The sequence below is a fragment of the Meleagris gallopavo genome, chromosome 2, assembly GCF_000146605.3.
Source record: "Meleagris gallopavo isolate NT-WF06-2002-E0010 breed Aviagen turkey brand Nicholas breeding stock chromosome 2, Turkey_5.1, whole genome shotgun sequence".
Classification (NCBI taxonomy): Eukaryota; Metazoa; Chordata; class Aves; order Galliformes; family Phasianidae; genus Meleagris; species Meleagris gallopavo.
Genome location: NC_015012.2, coordinates 39,838,232 through 39,845,810, shown reverse-complemented (window position 1 = coordinate 39,845,810; position 7,579 = coordinate 39,838,232).

The following is a 7,579-nucleotide window of genomic DNA, read 5'->3' as shown; positions in this document are numbered from 1 at the left end:
CAGCTATCACAGCTCCTGACTTTTGTTGAAAGAGCAATTAAAAGAAATGGCACTGACCACATACAAAAGGCTATTAATAAAAAATATGTTCCCAAATAAGTCTTTTTCTTTACAATTTGTAAATGAAAAGAATGAATCTTGCTGATCCTCAGAGGCAGGTGTGGAAGGTCGGAGCTCCATCCAAATTGGAATTTCAATCAAAGTTCTGATTTGCAGAGGCACTAAAACCTTTGGATACACTTCAAGGAAGTTAAAGGATAATCAATATTCCTAAAGTTCATACAGATCTTTGAGGAATTAACTCTAGACACCCATATTTCAAAATATGAAGGATTGCATGATCAGAAATTATCCCACTCTGAAAGCTTCACACAGTGCTGAAGTGCAGGTTGCTCCACACTCTCCAAAGGCTGCATTCCCACACCTGGCTGGAGCATGTTCATGCTTTGCCTTAGCCACATCTGAGCTGCACTCAGCTCTGACTCCAACCTACCAGGCTCTCTTGCACTTCCATGGGCACGGCTCTGCTTTCTCTGCTGCCCATCCTTGGAACAAGTCTTTTTAAAGGTCAAGTAGCATGTAATTAATGTATACCAATTTTCTTAGCATATCAAAGGGTAACACGTAGTAGGATCAACATATTGACGTGTTCCATTTTATTTCTCAAAAACATATTTTGAGAAGAAATCTATAACCTGCTTGCAAGAATTCTGTAACTGCATGTTCAAGATTGCTCAGTTTCAAGGACAGGTTTTCTCCCATTACTGAACAGCTGGCTCCATAACTAAATATGAATTCCAGCATTAAAATTCATATTTATAGGGCTCTGTAGCTTCTGGTTCAGGGGTCAATTTAGTTTGTTCTCCAGACATCTGGAAGATAAAGGTCTGGCTCAAACTCCACAAAAATTCACCTTTAATCTGGCACTTCGCACAACAAAATCATGTGCATTTCAAGACTTCAAAGAAGTCAGAGTTAGTATGATTGCTTGATTTCTTTCAGTTAGAGGAACCATGTCCATCCAATAAAAGCATTCTCTTTGATTATGCTAATCTGTGTGCTGTTGGTAGGTGTAAATTGAATGCTTGCCCAGATTTTTATACTAACATTTCATCCAACAAAATTTAACAGAGTTCTGCCATACCTTCTCTGCTGAGTAGGATATCACACCAATAATACAATAAATATTAATCCATCAAAACTTTGCCACTATCCTAAATACACTGGCCTATGCCAGAGCCTTCAAAAGATTAATAAAATCCTTTATAAAGCCCACAGTTTTATAACTATAAAAGACACGGAACCTTAATGTCTCAGAAAACCCTTATTCATAATCTGAGAGCAAATAGCATTAATGTAGGTAGTATTTCTACCCACGTATATGTCTATTACTTGATCTTATTTATTAATATTGCAAAGGCATTTCATCAGCTAACTACACCCGCACTCATCAAGCACAAGCTCTGCTTTTGACAAACATGTATACAAAGAGAGAGAAGTTACTGGGAAAAATGTAATCATTTCTGATGAAGAGGAGGTCAAATAAAGTGATCTACATAGCTGTCCTATCTGGCTCAGAGCTCTGTGAAACATCTTAGCATGAAGAATCACACCCTTTCATTTTACACTTGCTGCCTTTTAATTGAGCAAATGCCTTTTTCATAGATGTACCCTGTGTGAAAAAGAAGTAGCACCTATTGCCAATGTACTCTCCTGCCAGACACTCAAATTTCCTCCATTTCTGTTAAATAATTACAGTAGAAGAATATTCTGAATAATGAAAGTGCAGTCTTCTTACCATTTTGGTAGTGAGGAGCCAAGTAGCTTTAGTAGGAGAAAGATCAAGCCATAGACCCTGAGGCAAATGATCCTGATGATGCAGAAGATAGCAATCTAAGAGAAGGAAAACTTATGCAAGGGAGACTGGAAATATTTCTTCCTCTGCTGCCCACAGAATATTTCATTCCTGTCCATCTTTGCCTATTTATGCAACAGACAGGTTAATAAATTAATTAGTGCCTCTCTAATCTCCAATTTATCCCCAGCATATGGATACAATATGCTCCAATTCCTCACTCACTGATAATTAGGATGAATTCTAGAGTAAGAATTGAAAGGAAAACCTCAAAGGAGCATATAAAAGTTCATCAAGCACATAGTAAATATCTACAACACCGTATAAAGTAGAATCTAATGATCTGATTGGAGGACCTTATCTGACCCACAACTGGTTGCCAAATTCCCATTCATTTTTCTAGACAATTCTTGCCTTGGATGTCCAAAAAGTCTACTGACAAGGAAAGTCAGGGTGCTGGGGTGATGTCAGTCTTCCCAGAACATGCCACACAAGCCTAGGACCAGAGCATCAATAAGTGAATTCAATAAATGGAAGTCAGTTCTCACCTCTTATGCACTCTGAGTTTCAGAACTTACATTTTAAGTGCCGAAGTTTCAGGTTACAACCACCAAAATATCATGTTTTGGCATCTGGCACAGCATGTCTACTGGGCATGCTTTTCAGAGGCTCCACAAGCTCATTAGGCAAATAGAGAATAATTTAAGCATCCGCACTACCTCTTTGATGCAGGTACAGTGAAAATCTCTATTTCACAATAGAGAAAACTGAGGAATAGAAGAAGTATCACCTTCCTAAGGTGAGGAAATCAGCATCAGAGACAATGCTAGAATGCAGATCATCTAATTACCAGACTGTGTTCTTCTAATTGCCAAAGAAAACCACAGCCCTAAGAGAAGAATGCTCACACCTTCATCATCATCCTGTTTACTAAACACTCTCATAATAGAGCAATGACTAGAAGAAAATATGTTTTGGTTTTGAAAAATGATCGCAGAGATTTGACAAGTCCTCACAGAGACCTGTAATGAGTTCAAACCACTTTTACAATAAAACTAAACTCTGAAACAAGCTACTGAAAAAAAAAAATCTGTGTCACTTTCTGAAATAACTGTTCATTTACATTCCTTTAATGATCTGACTGCATTGAACCCAACACACTAAGCAACGCATGCAAGGAAGCTCATTTACACTTTCTAACTTTGTTTTTCCAATGGGGCTGTGTTATTTACCTCCTTATTTCCTTTGGAGCTCTCAGGATGGGAGCTATAAGCTAAGATGGGAGATGAAAGGTGACCAAATATATTCAAGCCGATAATAAACAGAGAGCATTTGTAGGTGAAAACAACCAGCTTGGCACAAGAGCCAGAGAGATAATGCAGTCAGTTTAATAGGAGGCTTTTAATGTTTCCTGTTCAGGATTGGCTGGCTTATTAATGATTTAAGCACAAATTGAATTAACCAAATATTGAACATATGTTCTTTTAAACTCTCTTAAATCTACCAGAGCCTTGTGAGAGAGAACTCTGTGGCCATGCTGTTGAGGTGGGGGGAAAATGACAAGGGGGTATTGAGGGTGACTGGGTAAGTAAAACATAACCTGAAGGTGGTCAATTTAATGCTGTGTTAGTGGCCTGAACTTTCAGTTCCCAAAGGGAAAGGATGATTAATGCCACTACCAAATGTATACCCATACCTGACCCTGATCTCATCAAATCCTGCTGCCACCATCTGCTGTTTTTAATTCCTCCGCAATATTTGTATTTGCTACCTCCCTTCTACAAAGAGAGGGAGAAAAAAAAATGTTCCCTGCTTATGAATGGTGTGATCTGGTTGTACTGGCTGAACACTGGCCAGGAGGCATCTGTTGCTTATAGTCCTGACAGCATCTGCTACTATTTCTCACTTTTCCCAGCATGCTGTGAGATATGGTTTCTCCCAAAGGTGGCTTTTGTATGCACCATTGTCAATTCCATCATTGTTTGCCACAGCCTGTTCCCACGATGCAGTGGTAGTTATTACCACACTGCAAAACCTTTTCTTGCAGGCTATCTGTAATCTAAGATATTGTGTGATTGAGTTATGCAGTTAACCCTTTTCCTATGCATCAAACCGTTAAAATAAAAAGTAGCAACCTGGACCATTTTTGGAAGGGAAACCCTCAGACCTCACAATGAATGGGAAAGTGAAACACTTTTGTTTGGTTCCTTTTTAGCTTTTAAAATAGTATCAGTTTGGCACTAGTAAATTGGAGGCTTAAAAACAAACAAGCAAAAAGACAAAATGCAACAAAATGTCATAACTAGTGGTTTTAATTCCTTTAAAAATGCTATAAAGGACACATTGTTTTTTTTCCTGATTCCTGATACGGCTATTAAGTATTGTAACCAAATGTGTGTGAATGCTATTATTTATGTGTCTGATCTTTAAATACCCTCTGCTTGTGGGATACAGACTGAGACTTCTGATGGACATAGGCGTCCCAAGCTGTCATCCTGCCTTGTCCTTCTGTCAAACAGTTCGTGTGTCAAGCACTTCTCCTGGGAACTTTTAGAGCAAGAGACAGTAAGCACAGAGCAGTTCAGTCTCCAGAGAGCTACTTTTAACTCACCACAATATCCTTGGTGTCAGTTCAGAATAGCCCACTATGGGGCACGGTGAGAGAAAGCACAACAGATGTTACCAGTAAAACCATGTTTACAATTCTATAAAGTTATTGCCCTGACGTACCTTCTGACCAGAATCCGCTCAAAAGATGGCTAGCTTCCTTAGCAGTTGGATCTTTTAAGTCAGTTCTGTTCACATAAACGTTTGTTTACAGAACTGATAGTATTAAAATAGACATCGTATCTCTTATGCATCCGTGCCCCTCCCTTTCCCCCAGATCATTTGTAATAGTGTGGCCTTTTGAGTAATATAGTTATCACTTACAGCTCTATTTGTGGTAATTTCTCTATTTATATCAGGATTTCAAAGATATTTCCCTAAAATACATAGGGCTTGAGTGGTGTTTTATCTCCCAAATGCAATTATACTTTTTAACATTTGTTGGGTTGTTGTTGTGTTTTTAACTTTTCATTAATTTGAGGCCACTTAATATATATGGAATTATAACTCCACTCTTACATAACATTTAAAGTAAGCAATGTGAATGACACTAAAAGAAATCAGCTGATTTTTTAAATACCTTGAAAAGTTCCCTCTTAAAGCAGACTGAAACACTGAAGAGAGAAAAAAAGGAGATGTGGGACACGTGTCTTAAAACAAAGTCCCTCAAAAATCCTTACCTCTCCTTGTGTCTACTTCTGATTTTCCATGAAGAACAATCAGCTGGTGCAATACAGCACATAACAGCAAAGCAAATATTGTGCACCATTTAAAACACTGCAGTTGTCTACTTTTCTCCTGTTAAGAATCATTTGCATGGTATTTTGCATCGTCTATATCATATACTCCCAGACGGAAGGTTTCCAACAAAGGGGAAAATTGTGTTATTTTATATCTATCTCTGTGATTTCTATTTTAAGCAGGGACTTGTATCACTTAGAATGTTTTTACCCTTTCCCCTTCCTCATGAAGGGAACGAGGGACAACTTTGCAATATGGCACAATGTTCCCATTAAATAAACAAAGAGGAGTAATCAGAACATCTGAACTGCAGCAGAGCAAGGACAGAGGACAGACTGTAAGTCACCGAGGAAAGGGATAGGACCCCCATCATGCACAGTGGCTGCAAGAACAAGCATTGTACAGACATATTACTCTCTTCGGCACCACTTTAGCCTTCCTTCACATCTTTACAAACTATTTAAAGTCAATTTCAGTGTTACCATCAATTTAAACGAGGAAGACTGATTTAGAACTGTTTTACAATCATTCTGTACATCTAAAAGGCTAGAGAGAATAAGGCACTTAACAAGATAAGACAGGTATGATGTTAGATAAGAGATCTGCCCCATCCCTGAAGGCATTCAAGGCCAGGCTGGATGTGGCTCTGGGCAGCCTAGTCTGGTGGTTGATGACACTGCACATAGCAGGGGGTTGAAACTAGATGATCACTGTGGTCCTTTTCAACCCAGGCCATTCTATGATTCTATGATCTGCTGAGCTGCTATTGGGTAAGACCACTAAAAATACATTTCTGAACCAAAGATTTAGCTGCTCTCTGCACCCTGAAATCATATTAACAGAAGCAGAAGACAGCAGGAGGAAAACTTGCTGACTCAGTTGTAATTTTTTCTACCCATAAGGGAGGATGAATCTTTACAGAAACTGTAAAGACAGTGCCTAGATCTGGACCACTATGAAACATCTTGTCTCCAGGTCAGCGATAAAATCTGAATAGGAGTATTTGCATGGAGAAAGTCATGATTATTTAAAATAAATAAATAAATAAATAAAATAAAATAAAATAAAATAAAATAAAATAAAAGGAAAAGAAGAAGGAAGAATATATGCATATGAAGGAATACATGGGTACAATGTTTGATACTTGCTCTTATGAAATACTTAATATTTATGGATTGAAAGTAATAAAATTATCCTAGCAACCAGATATCATGAGCTGTGACAGAATGAAAGTGGCAATACACGAACACTCTAAACTACACATTCCAATTTTTCTCACAAGCTGGCTGTGTGAGCTTAATTGCTTTCCTACCATGCCTCAGTCTCCCTGAGGCTCCACCACATCCTTTGCTATTTCTGTGGATTCCTTTATTGGCAGCCTGCTTTCCAGGAGGAGGTGCATGTTTATTTTGTACCATGACAAGGTGAAGCAAGGTAAAACCTGCTGTTCAAAGCCCTTGCTGAGATCTTCAGTAAAATACAGTAGAAGAAGTCAAGCTTCAAGTGTGATGTAAATAAGTACAAATGCGCTGCTTTCAGTAGAAATAAATTTACACATTCATAGCATAAAATTGTTTCTGCAAGCTATTTTTTTCCTATTTCAGGCCAATCACAGGGATGCTGTTGCTCTGCTCTAACCAGCTGGTCTCCCTGCTCACAGTCTTGCTGCAAACATTGCAAGAGGCAGACGATGACACTGGCCCAGGCCTCATGTTATAAAACAGAATTAACTTCAGGCATGTCAGCACTTATGCTAAATGGAAAGGGGCACTGGCATGTTTACTGAAAAGCATGTGTATAAAATGTCTTCCTGAATCAGAAAATGCTACACAGAGGCAACAAAACCTCTTCCCTGTTTGTTTCAGTGGGCGAAGCATGTATGGACAAAATCCCTTTATTATGGGTATTTGGGTAAACACAGTATTTAGACTAAGATCTGCTGCTTCTTCTCCTCCCTCCAGTGTTTTTGTCCGCAGATCCTTTAGCAAACTAGAAAAATTCAAGTGCCATGCACAGGTAGGTTTTGATAACAAGTTGAGCCAGAGGCTGCTCTCATTCACGCACTGCTTGTTTGTTTTTCATTTAGCAAAGCAGCTCCAGCCATGCAAAACAGAGATTAAAATAAAATGGAGCAGAGGCAGGAGAGGCATTCACTTAGGTAGAGCAGGGGTTACCGGAGAGGGAGATGGGACACCTAATGCGGCAGCAGCATGCCAATCCAGGCGCTTGCTCCCAGCTTCGTGGCCTCGTGCACCCATTGCCTGGCCAGCCCCACACCAGTGGCCCACAGCTGGGCGAGCAGGGTGGCTGGGATGCACTCCTCCAGTCTTCCCAGCCTTCCCCGGCTCCTCTCCTAAGCCTGCCGGCCTCCCCGGG